The 13180-nt window shown below is 52.9% G+C and overlaps 2 protein-coding genes across 2 annotated transcripts in view; one reads left to right on the top strand and one right to left on the bottom strand.

The window, feature by feature from the left end:
* The window catches only part of RBPMS (RNA binding protein, mRNA processing factor), a 179917-nt gene that overhangs the window by 10229 nt on the left and 156508 nt on the right, over positions 1 to 13180 (bottom strand). The window contains exon 7 of the transcript XR_013995515.1: positions 6373 to 6441. The gene's annotated coding sequence lies outside the window, so the exon portion shown is untranslated. The remainder of the gene's footprint in view (positions 1 to 6372; positions 6442 to 13180) is intronic.
* Positions 1 to 13180, top strand: part of GTF2E2 (general transcription factor IIE subunit 2) — a 95828-nt gene that overhangs the window by 79678 nt on the left and 2970 nt on the right. The window lies entirely within an intron of this gene.

Genomic DNA, 13180 nt, shown 5'->3' with positions numbered 1-13180 from the left:
TTGAACTTTCTCCAGGGACCAGGCCGGCACCTCTCTGGTGCATATCACACATGCTCGGGAGTCTCCCAGATCCCCCAGCCAGACTCACAGGAAACAAATCGTGGGCAGAAGTTGCGGGACCCAGCTCTGACCGCATTAGGCGGGCCCAACAGTCTTGCAGGGAGATGAGCTCAGTAAGTGCCCGTGTGGTTAGCAGACGTCGTGGAGGACTGGGCAGTGGCTGGAAGGGGCACCCACCACAGGACCTAGTGAGGACGGGTTCTCAGGCCTGCTCGTACTTTATAGCTCACAAGGGGCTGATGAGCAGGCAGGGAGGGGTGAGTTGCACAGGCTGCCTGGGCCTTCCCAGTTCTCACCTCAGCCTGTTGTATCTCAAGCTGTTTACTTTGGTTTAGCTAAGGGGAGGCCAGAAGAAGAGGACTAGTGAGGTGAAATCATTCTCTAAACTCGAATACCGTGAGGTCTGTACTGAGCACGGAGCCCATGTAAATCTGGGGAAACTGGGTCTCAGTGCGAAGGGTGTCAGGCTGACCCTGACTCCTCGGCCCCCTGTGAAATGAAGTGCCGGCCAGCCCATAGCATCTACCCTCTTACTTGCTGTGCTCTTTTCCCCTTGGCACCTCTCACCACCTACCGGTGTTTAGTATGTTACTACCCGTCTCCTCCATGAAGGCAAGGGTTTTGTCTGTGTCTGTTCACTATCCTCAGCACCCAGAACAGCCCCTTACACGCTACAGGTGTTCACTGGAGATTCTCCGTGTTAATGAACTGAAGCGTGCTGTGGAGACCTTGGCTAATAGGAAGGGGAATGGCCAATCGGTGATGAAGTGCCGCTTTGGTTTCTGGGCACGCTGCATCGAGAGAGTATGGTGCCCGGGGCCCTTCTAGGGAGAGGTAGGGTGACTGGAGCTGCAGCAGCTGTCTGGGCCGCGTGAAGACCTAGAACCGTTCCTGCTCAGCTCAGCTCCAAGCTCTGCCTTGACTTCCAGCACCTGGGCTTCCCCTGATGTGGGCTCCATCCCTGGGCACTCACGTCACAGCCAGAGATTAAGCCATCCTGCCCCAAACTAAACATAAGGAATAAACTGCTTCAAATTCTGGCTTTACTCTTGCCATGTCCCTCTAATTTGATGAGGCTGTAGCTACATATGCTTATAATTTCTATGCTGTGGTCTTGGTTCATGTCCAGGGAATTTTTCATGAGTTCTTAAAAAACCCCTCCCAGAACCACCCCCACTCCTAACACTGCTCTCTGCGCCCCCCCCCCCCCCCCCAATTACATTTGGATAACCAACAAGGAAAGCTGTGTAACTCTCATTCCTTGTAAGGAGTGATTAACAACTGCAGCATACCTGGGAAATGGATCGTTTCCAATCAGTGTGTATTCTGGATTCCCCGCCACAGGCTGGATCATTAGCAAAACTCTAGTGCTGGGCAGACATAGCTTGTACCTGACTAAACACCATCCATCAAGGAGGACACCGAACAAATAGAAATACCAGTGCCAGCCACGCTCTGACAGCCTTACGTATGCCACTCGAACGCCCACACCTCACTGTGGAGCGCCCTGAACAGTGTCTCTCCTTTCTTGCTAAAACGAGTGTCCACGACTCCTGCCTATTAGAATGTAAGCTCCTTTGGGGCATGGGCCTGGTTTTGCACATTTTAATATCTAGCATGTAGCAGACACATAATATATGTGTTTTTTTTTTAAAGAATAGAGAGCTTATTTCCTTTGATAGTCACTATTTAGAAATAGCAAGTCAAAGAGGGTCAATGAAAAATCCTTGAAGACCTCTGGGCAGAGCAGGCCCAGGACTGCGGAGGGTTTGGAAGGACAGCATCCTGACCGTCTGCATGTCAGAAGTGACAGCCAGCTTGCACAGAAGGTCTGATACCAGTTGTCACTCCTGCTCGTCATCTATTCTGGTGCCACCATTCCCTGGGGGAGGATAGCCCCTCCGGTGAACAGAAGGCCATGTGGTTGGCACCTACCCTTCGTTTGTCTTTTCTGAGATACCTGTTTGGCTGTAAAAGGTTTCCATGATTTCATCAGCATCACTTTTCAATTCTGATGTACCTTCCCCAGGATTACATAGCCTGGATAACTAGCTCTCTTAGAAGGAACCTAAGCCAAGAGTCTGGAACAGCGGCTCTTAACCTGTGGGTCGCCTAAGACCATTGGAAAACACAGATATAATTACATATTGTTTTTGTGATTAATCACTATGCTTTAATTATGTTCAATTTGTAACAATAAAATTGGGGGTCACCACAACATGAAGAACTGTATTAAAGGGTCGTGGCATTAGGAAGGTTGAGAACCACTGCTCTAGAAGGAGCCTGAGGGGAGGATCCACACTGAACTGGTCTAACCTCAGGTGGGATGAGAGACTAGTCCCAACCCAACTGCAGAGAGAAAGTACAGTTACCCATCCTCCTTCCTAAGCAGCCTCCCTCCTCCACTCTCCAGCCCCCAGAACAAGCAACGCCTCCCCAGGAGATGCTGCATCTTTACGCAGACCCTGCAGTGCGTCATCCGCTGTGCTTCCTAAGCGGGGGCAGCCCCAGCCCCTGGCAGCCGCCGCCACCTCTAGATTTCTGGCAGATCGTCAGTGGCGAAGGACCACTTGGACAGTGGAGGTGAGCCTGATACAGATGAACAGCAGGATCTGTGGCTGGAACCCATGCCGCTTCGTAATAATCATGTCTTCCCTTTGGCTACATACAGTTTCCAAAAAAATCCTTCCTCAGGCCCTGTGCCACCACCGTCCTTAGCCAGCCCAACTCGCCAAATTCAAAGGTTCTCTGCCCTTTCACTCACTGTCCTGCTGTAGTGGACACTGCTGACCAAGCAGCTCAGCACTGCCTTGCCAGCTCCGTGCCTCATCTGCTCCTCTGGCCACTCTTGCCTCGCTGTTCATCATCTCCTGACCCCCGACATCTAGGTGAACCTCCAGGTTCTGTCCCGCTGACCTCTCTCCTAATGCCATTACTTTCTCAGCCGTCAGCTTCTCCTGAGGGCCAGATCTACATTTCAGCATACATGTATGAGCTCTTTGTGAGCTTCAGAAGTTCAAATGATCTCATCCTAGACAGCTCTACAAATACTGACCAGCCTCTGGACATTGAGAGAGAAACACACAGTCACAAAAGAGAGGGGTGCACGTGAGCAGCGCCTTCTGGAACTACACGACGCTACAGTGCTAGACCTATGTCACCCTGGCAACGGAGGGTCCCACAGGGCCAAACGATCAAGGCTTTTCTGAATGAAGAAACAAGGGCTAAGGATCATAACTTGAGTTTAAAAATGATGGGTGTACGGATATGGAACATGAACTCAGAAAATCCTGGACTTAACAGACAATTAAATACTAGTATACCTCAAAACTTAAAAGTGGTACTTTCAGGAGGAAAACGTTTCCCCTAAACAGTGAACTTTTAGATTTCACAAAATAGTTCAATATTATAAAGACTACCTGGGTATCTACCAGGGACTACTAACTTTATCTTTCTGAGAAAGGACAGTTAAAATGCAATTGCCATTCACTAACACTGCCATTTCATTTAAAACGGGTACTTGAACATACACCCATAAGAACCTAATCTCAGAATTAGGGACAAATACCATCAACTTTTGTCTTGATCTCCATCATAACAGAGAAGTGAAAAGTAGAACAGATGACCACTGGCCCAAGACACACACACACACACACACACACACACACACGGGTGGGGAAAAGTAGGTTTATGGTTGTGAATCCATAAAACAGAGTTTACTCTTGTATTATTAATTATTGGGTTACTTTCCGTATAACACATGTAAACCTACTTATGCCCAGCTGGTATATGGGTGCCACTGGTGTAGGTTTTGGTTAGAGGTTAGAGCAGTTTCCCAAAGTGTGTTCTTTGTAAAAAATTAGTTTCCTAAGATTCAGTGTAAAAAAAAAAAAAGTTCCCTGGTCTCAACTTGGGGAAGACTGCATCCTAGAGTTCCCTAATCTTAAAGATTCACGATGCTCACATTACAAAGGCTCCGAGAATCTTTCGGTAAAGAAGTCTAACTTTGTTTGACACTGGATGCACTTACGCACTCCCCCTGCGATGATCCCTCAGGACTGCTTCTTTGGCTACACTGAGGAATACGTTGGGGCAGGTACAATTCTAACTTATTGAAGTCGATGTCTTAAAGCAGAAGTGTCACCCTCCAACTTACTTACTTTCACCACCAGAGAACGAGTCCTGACTGCCGGGTAAGGGTCTACTGACTGGCCACTCTGCTAAATCTTTGGTGGGATTCCTGATGCTCTCGTCCCCATCACCAATCCCTGTCCTGGCTGGCCAGGCCCTTCCTTCAGAACAAAGAAGCCTTCTTTCTGACCTAAACGAGCTCTCGGAAAGTGGCCCGGCTAAACGTGCAGGTGACATGACTCACCAACCGAGACTCATGTCAACAGGGCACCTTTCCTATGGAAAATGAAGCCCAGAGCTCTTCCTCCTGCTCATGACGAGGGCGCTGACCCAATAAGGCCGCCGGCTCCAGCCCCACCACTTCCCCAGTATTTTCCCTGTGAGTCCAAGGCCTAGAGGCCAGTCCCGCCCCCCTCCCCCCCCATGGACCTCTTAACAGGCTCAGTGGCCTCACGTGATCTAACACACACACCCAGGATTAATGGTGGGAGAAGAGCACCAGTTTAACTGGGAAGTGTGTTTGCCTTAGAAGAGGAGCTTTTCAAGAAAAGGACCATGCCTCTAGGTCAGCCTCAGGGACATAGGGACTGGCATTCCCCAGTCCATCCCTGGTCTCACTGCTCTTCCTGTTTGTGAAGGAATAATCCAGACCAAGGGAAGGTTGCCCGTAGAAACCTACCATTTAAGACTCTACTTTAGGGAAGACTCCCCAAACTCACACACCAAATTAGGGTTCAAAGCGACAGTGCTTTGTACTTAACAAAAATGCAGTCAAGATACTGAATTTAAAAAGGCATTTAAAATTTTTATAGAAATTCTACATTTATAGAAAAAAAATCACTGGGCAGTTCTCTGAAGCAACGTTAGGCCTAAGATAAAACAGCACAAAGATGACAATTTAGGATACTGTTTCCATCAAGATAAGCAGCTTTCAGGAAAGCCCAGTGCCTGCCTTCAGGACAAACATCAGGCATTTCAGAGCCTAGAGCTGGGGAGGAGAGGCTGTTCCAGAACCCAGCCTCTGCTGCCCCCCCACACGCTAGATCCAGGCCAGCACAGAGACCACCTCCTGGCACATCCCCTCCCCTCAGACTGTCCGACCGACCCTCCGACCCTCCCCAGGCCCCACAGCCGCTCCTGGGACAGGCTCCTTTATTTGGGGGTGGTCACACCAGTCCCCCCATCCAGCCTGCCTTGTTCTATATACTTCTTTAGGGCCCACCCTGTGGCCCACAGGATATCCGCGGTCTTGCCACCATCCAAGAGATGCCTCATATGTAAGCTCTCTTAATAAATTAGACGCACCCTATTTGGTTTGGGTCAGTGGATAGAGCGTCTGCCTGTGGACTGAAGGGTAGTGGGTTCAATTCCAGTCAAGGGCACATGCCTGGGTTGTGGGTTCGATCAACAGTGTGGGGCATGCAAGAGGCAGCCGATCAATGATTCTCACTCATCACTGATGTTTCTATATCTCCCTCTCTGAAATCAATAAAAACGTTTTAAAAAAATCAGACACAATGCTGAAGTTGTCAGCTTCTTTCTTGGGTCTCAGCCTGGGGAGACTGTACACACATTATCTGAAGCTGTACTATTCACAGGTGCACGAGGGGAAGTTACTGCTGATAAAGTCTAAGACGCCCATGATGAATCACTGTAAAAAGGTTTTTTTTTAATCCTCATCTGAGGATACCTTTTCCATTTATTTTTTTAAAAAGAGAGAGTGGAAGGGGGAGAAAGAAACATCGACTGGTTGTCTCCGAGGCTTGGTATTGAGCCTGCAACCGAGGTAGGCACGTGACCAGAATCGAACCCTGGACCCTTCAGTCTGCAGGGCGATGCTCTAACCACTGAGCAACCGGCTAGGGCTCACTGTAAATTTTAGATGACTTATGCCTTCACAGGAAGAGGGTTTGTGTGGGGCTGGCAGCAGGCGAGCTACAGTGACAGTGAAACCCCGACACCTGTCCTTCCGAACCAGCATGACGACGTGGGAGGCCAGGCTCGGGCTTCAGGTTAGACTCAGAGGAGCATCCCTACGTCTCCCTCGACCCCAGGGGCAGTCTCGTGGAAGGACGCACTGCCACGGAGTTCCTCCAGTGCGGGAGGTGGGGGAGCCCAGGAGGGCGAGAGCTGCCCATGTTCCGGCACAGGTCCCGGCTGCCACGGGAAGCGAGTACTCACGTGTATTCAGCAGAACTGACGGGACTTCCAGCCCTGAGACGTAGCCTCGGAGGGAGGGAGCCAGCGCATCTGGAGAGAGAGGTGGGAGAAGGCGGTAAACCAGGGCCCCCGGCTGCCGTCTCGCTGCTCAGGGTCAGAGTGTCCTGCTGGGCTCCACCCTCTGCTCCATGGAGGCGCCCACTCACCCGCTCATGGCACTTCTCCCCCAAGAGACTTCCTACACGCCTCTGTGAATGCAGAGGCCGAGCTCGCAGGAGAACACCATGTCAAGGAGCCCCGACCCTCTTTCAGAAATAAGAGGGTGGGAGCTGAAGTCTGGCCCAGTGGCCCCCTCCCCACACGCAGCAGCGCCTGGGCTGCAGGACAGGCTGCTCACGGCTCCCTCAGAGCATGTGGCCCTGCTCCGATGAAGAAAGGATAGGTCATGACACCATCGAGCCAGTGGTCAGGCCAGGGCTGCGGGTTCTGTTCCTGTTCTTTTAGAAAGGGGGTCTGGCTTCTTGGCACTGTGGGTGTCGGGCACCCTATGCCTTCTGTCCAGAGGGACCCGCAGCCCAATTCCATTAAGTTTCCAAAGAGGAAGGCCAACCCCAAACAAATGGATCGAATGAGGCTTTGTCCTCTTGGCAGGACGTTCCTGGTCCTGTCCTGAGGAAAATGTTAAAAAAGCAAACAAAAGGGCAAGTGTACTTTGGCTTTAACAAACACCCATCTTTTGGCCATGTCAGTTTTGTCCCTAAGCCTTTGGACAGAGGGAAGAGGGTCTGTTTGCCGCTGCTCTGTTTGCACTGAGGAGGGACGGCCTTCCTTCACCTGAAGCAGGCCCTGCTGGGAGCAGTGGTGGCAGAGCCAAGTATAACATGGGGTTGGGGTGGGGGGAGTGCCAAGAAGAGGGCTGGGTGCCCCTTGGAGGTGACACCCTCCAATGTTACCTGGGTCTGGCCCAAACCGTTTCACCTGAAAACGTTTCCAGAATAGAATGTGATGCTGGGCAGAATGTAACCCTGACAGATCTACTCCCGTGGTTTAATACAGCGCCTTTCGCTCAGAAACCCTTCTTCACATGGCGTCTGATCTCCACGCCATGGGCAGGTGCAGCAGCACTGGCTGCCATGGGGGTGCAGGGGGCTGGGGCCTGGGAGGCAACCGCAGAAGCCAGGGGCTCCGCGGGATTGCTGAGACCTGCCGCCTCGTCCTCCCTGCTTCTACAAGGCAGGAAACCAGCTGAGTCCTGGGTATTCTGAACGGTGCCCGTGGTCATGGGCCAGTGGATTCAGGCTCACCAGCTCTCCTGATTTTGTTCTGAAGCTGTCTAAGAATGGGTCCTCGCAAAGCCCACAACAGTCGCCCCACCTTTTGCCCTGGTCCCCACAAAGTCCTTGGCGTTTCCTTCCACACTCCCACCCACGGGCCTCCCCCCAGAGCGGTGGTTTCCTGCCTGGCTGTCAGTGCTGCTCTCGGGGACACTCTCCCAAGCTGGGCAGAGGATCCGGTCTCACTCACTCGGGAAATGGACTTAAAAGCACTGTTCACGCATTCAGCTCTGCCTACACCTCGGGGAACCCCTCAGGCCAGCTGTGCTTAGCGATCCTGAGGGACCACAGCACGTTGACTAGAAATCAGAGGAGCAGCTCGACTGGGACCCCCGCGCCCCCCCATACTGTGAGAGGGCAGAGCTCCCTCCCTCAGGGGCCTCCAGCAGGCGCTGAAGCTCATTTAAGGCAGGGCCAGAGTCACTTCCACGCACGGGGCAATGAAGGGAATGAGGGCCCAGAAACTGCCTCAGGTAGGCTAAAGAACACGTCATTTTGGGAACTTAGGGGTGTACACAGAGCAAAGGAGGGAAAGGAAGCGGGGCAATGTGGGCGGCAGGAGGACCGGAGGGGAGAGGAAGACAGAGACACAGAGAAAACGCGTTACCTACCCATGGCGTACGGCTTTGTGCGTCTGATCCACTTGCTCCCTAAGCAAAGGGCAGGGCTGAGCTGCCTTCCTGAGACAGGTGGTAAAGGGTGGGTGGGGGCACAGCCCTGCGGCAGGTGAAGGGCTGGGAACCTAAACACAGTGGAAGGGGGCGGGGTCTGTGTGCACCTGGGCCGGGGGAGCGCGTGACGACTGGTGCTGCCTGGGTGTGGGCCCGGGGTGCCAACCCACGAGGCCAAGACACGATGGTGCTTCAGAGGAGACAGGAGCCGCAGTGGGTGGCATGACCGGTTCAGTGCAGGCGGCTGCGGGAAGGGAGCCCTCATCTCCACGCACCCACGCCAGCCTCTCTGACAGCCTCTCGCACTCTGGTCCCTTCCACCCACACAGCACCGCTTTCATTCTCAGACACGCCGGGCCTGCAGTGGTGGGACCAGCGCTACGCCAGCCTGGGCTGGAAGCCCCGAGCCTCCAGGGTGACAAGCAGGCTGCTTCGAGCTGTGGGGTCCGGGGAAAGCTGTGCTCAGCAGAGCCGAGGTGACGCTGGCCTGCTGGCCAGTTCTCAGGGGCACGTGGAGGCGAAAGGAGTAAAGACAGGCCTTGAAATTCATCACTCTTGTGCCGCAGGCTCTTCTCACCACCCAAGCCTGCCTCCTCTTCCACCTTCCAGCAGAGGGCAGTGTTCCCAGGGCCGACATCCATGTTTCAGAGGCAGCAGGGCTCATGGGGAGAAATGGGGTGCAGGGCTGACCCAGGTGAACAAACTGTGCTGTGCTACTCACTGCTGTCCTCTGAGGGACGAGAAGGTTTAACCCTTACACCCGCTTGGGCTGCTTGTTCTCCTGTGGTTTCGGCCCCAGGGTGCTGGTGGCCACTTCTGCCCACTGTCTGGGGCAGTGATGGCGAACCTTCTGAGCTCGGCGTGTCAGCATTTTGAAAAACCCTAACTTAACTCTGGTGCCGTGTCACATATAGACATTTTTTGATATTTGCAACCATAGGAAAACAAAGACATATTTTTGATATTTATTTTATATATTTAAATGCCATTTAACAAAGAAATATCAACCAAAAAAATGAGTTCGTGTGTCACTGCAGACACGCGTGTCATAGGTTCGCCATCACTGGTCTAGGGGCTGCTTTGGGTGCACCACAGACACTGGGACACCCACACTTCCCTGACTCCTGCTCCACCCACAGTTCAGCAGGGACTGAGTCTACACGGTTGACCTTCCATGCACAGCAATGGTCCGTCTGCGGAAAAACTCCCACTCACAATCCTGCATATGCTTCCAGGGGCTTCAGAAGTCCTTGCAAGAACCTCTAACATAATATCTATAGCCCAGCCTGGCACCGATTATTCCTTCTGTGCAGAGACTCTAAGCACATCGCAAGGTTGTGACATCCCCAAGTGAGTAAGCGGCATGAAGGCTCTGGGACACTTCTCCACTGGAACTCGATGCAGTAACAGTCATTACCAGGACAATCCAGGGGCCACGCTGCCTGGGTTCTACCATCACATTCCTCAGAAACGCTCCCCTAGAACGGGCACACTGCGGTCTCCCACGCCTCGGCGTGTACCAGCTCCTGTGACTGGTGAAAGGAGAGCAGCCAGCAAAAAACAACAACAAAAAACCAGGCAAAAATAAAGTGGAATGCTAGAAAAAGTAGTAAGTACCCATAAAAATAATTTCCATCCTCTTCCATTTATAGATAAGGACACCAAGGCCCAGAGAACTAAATACACACAGATGTCACTGTCCCAACAGTGCTGCCAAGGACAGGAAGGCCCTGGCTGGCCTCCAGGGGGAGCCCCTGCCAGTCCCCCCACCCCCACCCGCCACAGGGGTCACTGTTTGCACTGTACTGTCCCCTCTCCAGCGACTGACTCCCATCGTCACCCTTGCCTTTAGAGATAATCACCAGAAGTGCGTCCCAGGTCCTGGGCACAATTACGGTAGCCATTATTAATGCCTCTGGCTTTAGCTGTCTTCTCCTCTGTGGTTCTCAAAGTGTGGTACGCAGACCATCAGCATCCCCGAGAACATGTCAGAAATGCAGGAACTAGGGGAGTGGCCCAAGCACCTGCATTTAACAAGCTCCCCAGGCAACAACGATGCACGTGCTCCAGATTGAGAGACACACGTTCTGGAATGAGGTTTGCAAACGTGTGGCCAGAAGCCGACCGGCAGATGCTGTGCAAACAGGTTTGGGAGAAACAGTCTCCCCTCGGCAGGTCCACACACACTGCACAGCAAAGGCTGACAGCTCCACAATAAAGAAACCTGTTTGGCGTGCTCGAACCCTGGGCTCTCCAAGTTTACCTGACCACAGCATCTTTTTCTGTGTGGCAGCTGGCAGTAACCGTGGGCGCGGAGACATGCTGGCCTGAAGGCCTCTTCTGGTGGTGGCATTTGGTGGATCCTAACGACACTAATCAGAGCTGGAAGGTCCCCAGCCGGCCGGCGCCCTGGGTGTCCAATCTGTAAGGAGCTACCCTTCCCTCGTGCGGATGCCGTACCTGCATGCTCGCTTCCCCAGCTCCCCATTCATAACCAAGCTCGCGGGCCCTGAGACTGCTGCGGGCTGGAGCCCACTGCTGCGGCCACTCACACTCAGCCAACTCTGCCCTCACTCGGCTTAGGGACGGCCACTGTTGAACACCACAAAGGAAGCCCGTCAGCCCCACAGCAAACTCCGCTGAAGGTTGTCAGGCTGAGGGAAAGGCCACCAAGCCAGATGTACACATGCTCTGATCCAAGAAACTCTGCTCACCAAACAGACTGGAGTGATGATTTGTAATATAATAAAGATGAAACTCTTTGTGGGACTAATTATAGGGTTCGTTTAAATAGCAACCCCATTTTTAATACCGCATTCACCCAACTGGAGGAACACTTTGGGAATTTGTTTCAAGAAATGAGGCCCACTGACGATCACTCTGTCAGGGAACTTCCAACCCAACCCCAATGCCCTCTGCCCCTTTCCTAACAGACACAGAGGGCATGCAGTGCCATCAGCAGCCTTCACTACTTGTCTGGCACCTAATAGTCCTTGCCTCGGGCAATTAAACGGGTTGCCACTGTCTAGGCATATTGTCAAGTCTTACATGAATTGGTTCAAAGGTTATCTACCATCTTACCCCTGGCTGACTATACACAAAGCCACGCTGTAGCCCAGCCCTGTGCTCCTGCCACCTCCCAGTCTGAATAGTAGGACATTGCTGAGGTCTCTCCTGGGCAGGAGCGAGATCTAGACCCCAAATGCGAGGCCCTAGGCCTGTGAGCACCTGCTGAGGCTTGGCTAATGAAACATAAGCCCTCGGGGATAACTTTCTCTTCTGGGCTTTTAGACTCTAACCTGTCTGTCCTGAGCACAAGCCAGGCTCTTATTTCCAAACAGGCATGTGAAATGTGCTCAGACATCCCAGAAGTTCACGCAAGACGCCTCTCGGATCGAGGCACCCAAGCATGTAACACCCTGTGTCAGATAAAGTCCATCGTGGTTGCCTGTCATCCATATTTAATTGTGTCAGTCTGTTAATTTTTAACTATGTTTGCGATTGAGGGCCATTAGAGGTCTCCAGGAGCTGAGCTCAGTGAAGCGAGAAGAACTTGGAGCAGCGTGGCTGCGGCTTGAAGCTGGGGCGTCCCCTTTCCCAGTCTTCACCGAGCCCGGGCCCTCCCCACCAGCAGCACAGCCTGAATAAAACATGATCCCATCTGGAGCTGATTTTCCTTTTTGCCCCTGTCACAACTGGTTAACTTCAGGGAAAAGTTCACTTTCTTTTTATGAAGGATATGTCTTATCATTGCAAAGTTTTTTTGCAGCCTTGGCTTTGTTGCCAAAGCAGTTAGCATGCTCTCTGGGTGCCTATTCCTATGAAACAAGGCCTGAAATCCTGGGTGGACGGCCCCTGCCTGAGGCAGCGCCTCCCCTCCACACACACCACAGCCACAGGCACCATCAAGCTCTGACAAAAAGAGCGGTTTTAGTCATCACTAGGCTACGCCAAGCATTGTACTCTTTCCCACAAAATAACCCCCTGAAGCAGGTGTTCAGATGAGGAAACTGAAGCTCAGGGAAATGTTAAAAAAGCCTGCTACCACCCAGAGTGAGCAGAATGGGTGGAAAACCTCATTAAAACGGGACTTTTTGCAGTGAAGGCCTGCGGACCTATGAGCTTTGCACTGGGCTGCGCATCCTGTGACGGCCAGACCTGCCTCTGTTGACAGTCCCCGTCTGTCAGAGGCGGGCTCACTGAGACTCAGAGGTGGGCTTTTACGGGCAGTGAGGTCATGGAACAGACCAAGGACCTAAGGAGCTTCGCCTCACAAACGACCAAGTGGAACCTGCCCCAGGAACCTGGGAGACGGCGCACCGACGGAGGCCCCCTGCTGCCCCGTCAGGCCAGGTCCACGGTGAGCTGTTCTCGCACCTGGGTCAGCGACGCTGGACAGGGCACCCAGGGGATGGACTTGTTTTGGAACAGGTACTGCCAAAGGCTGCCCAGCGTGGGCAAGTCTGGCCTCCGTAGCCGCAGCTCTGCCAAAGGCACGACGACTCCAGCAACACTGGATGGAGATGAGGCCAGCGAGGCTGGGCCGATGCCGATGTCTCTCGCTTCCTTAGTTCTCCAAACGCCAAGCAGAGGGGAAGGGACGGACAGGACGAGAAGGTATTTGCTGGGCTAGGAGTGGATCCCCTGGGGTTCAGCCACAGGACCGTGAGGAGAATTACAAGGCACAAGATGTAACTCCACCCCCCTGGAAACGAGGCTGGCGGAGTCCTAGCGAGGGGGGCAACCGCAGGAAGAACAAGCCAGAAAGCCCAGGGAGGAAGGTGGCGACCTGCCGGCTTTCTCTAATCCGGCCTCCGAAAGAAA

Source organism: Myotis nattereri (genome assembly GCF_964212035.1).
Source record: "Myotis nattereri genome assembly, chromosome: 2".
Classification (NCBI taxonomy): Eukaryota; Metazoa; Chordata; class Mammalia; order Chiroptera; family Vespertilionidae; genus Myotis; species Myotis nattereri.
This window is presented reverse-complemented; position numbering and strand designations above follow the sequence as displayed.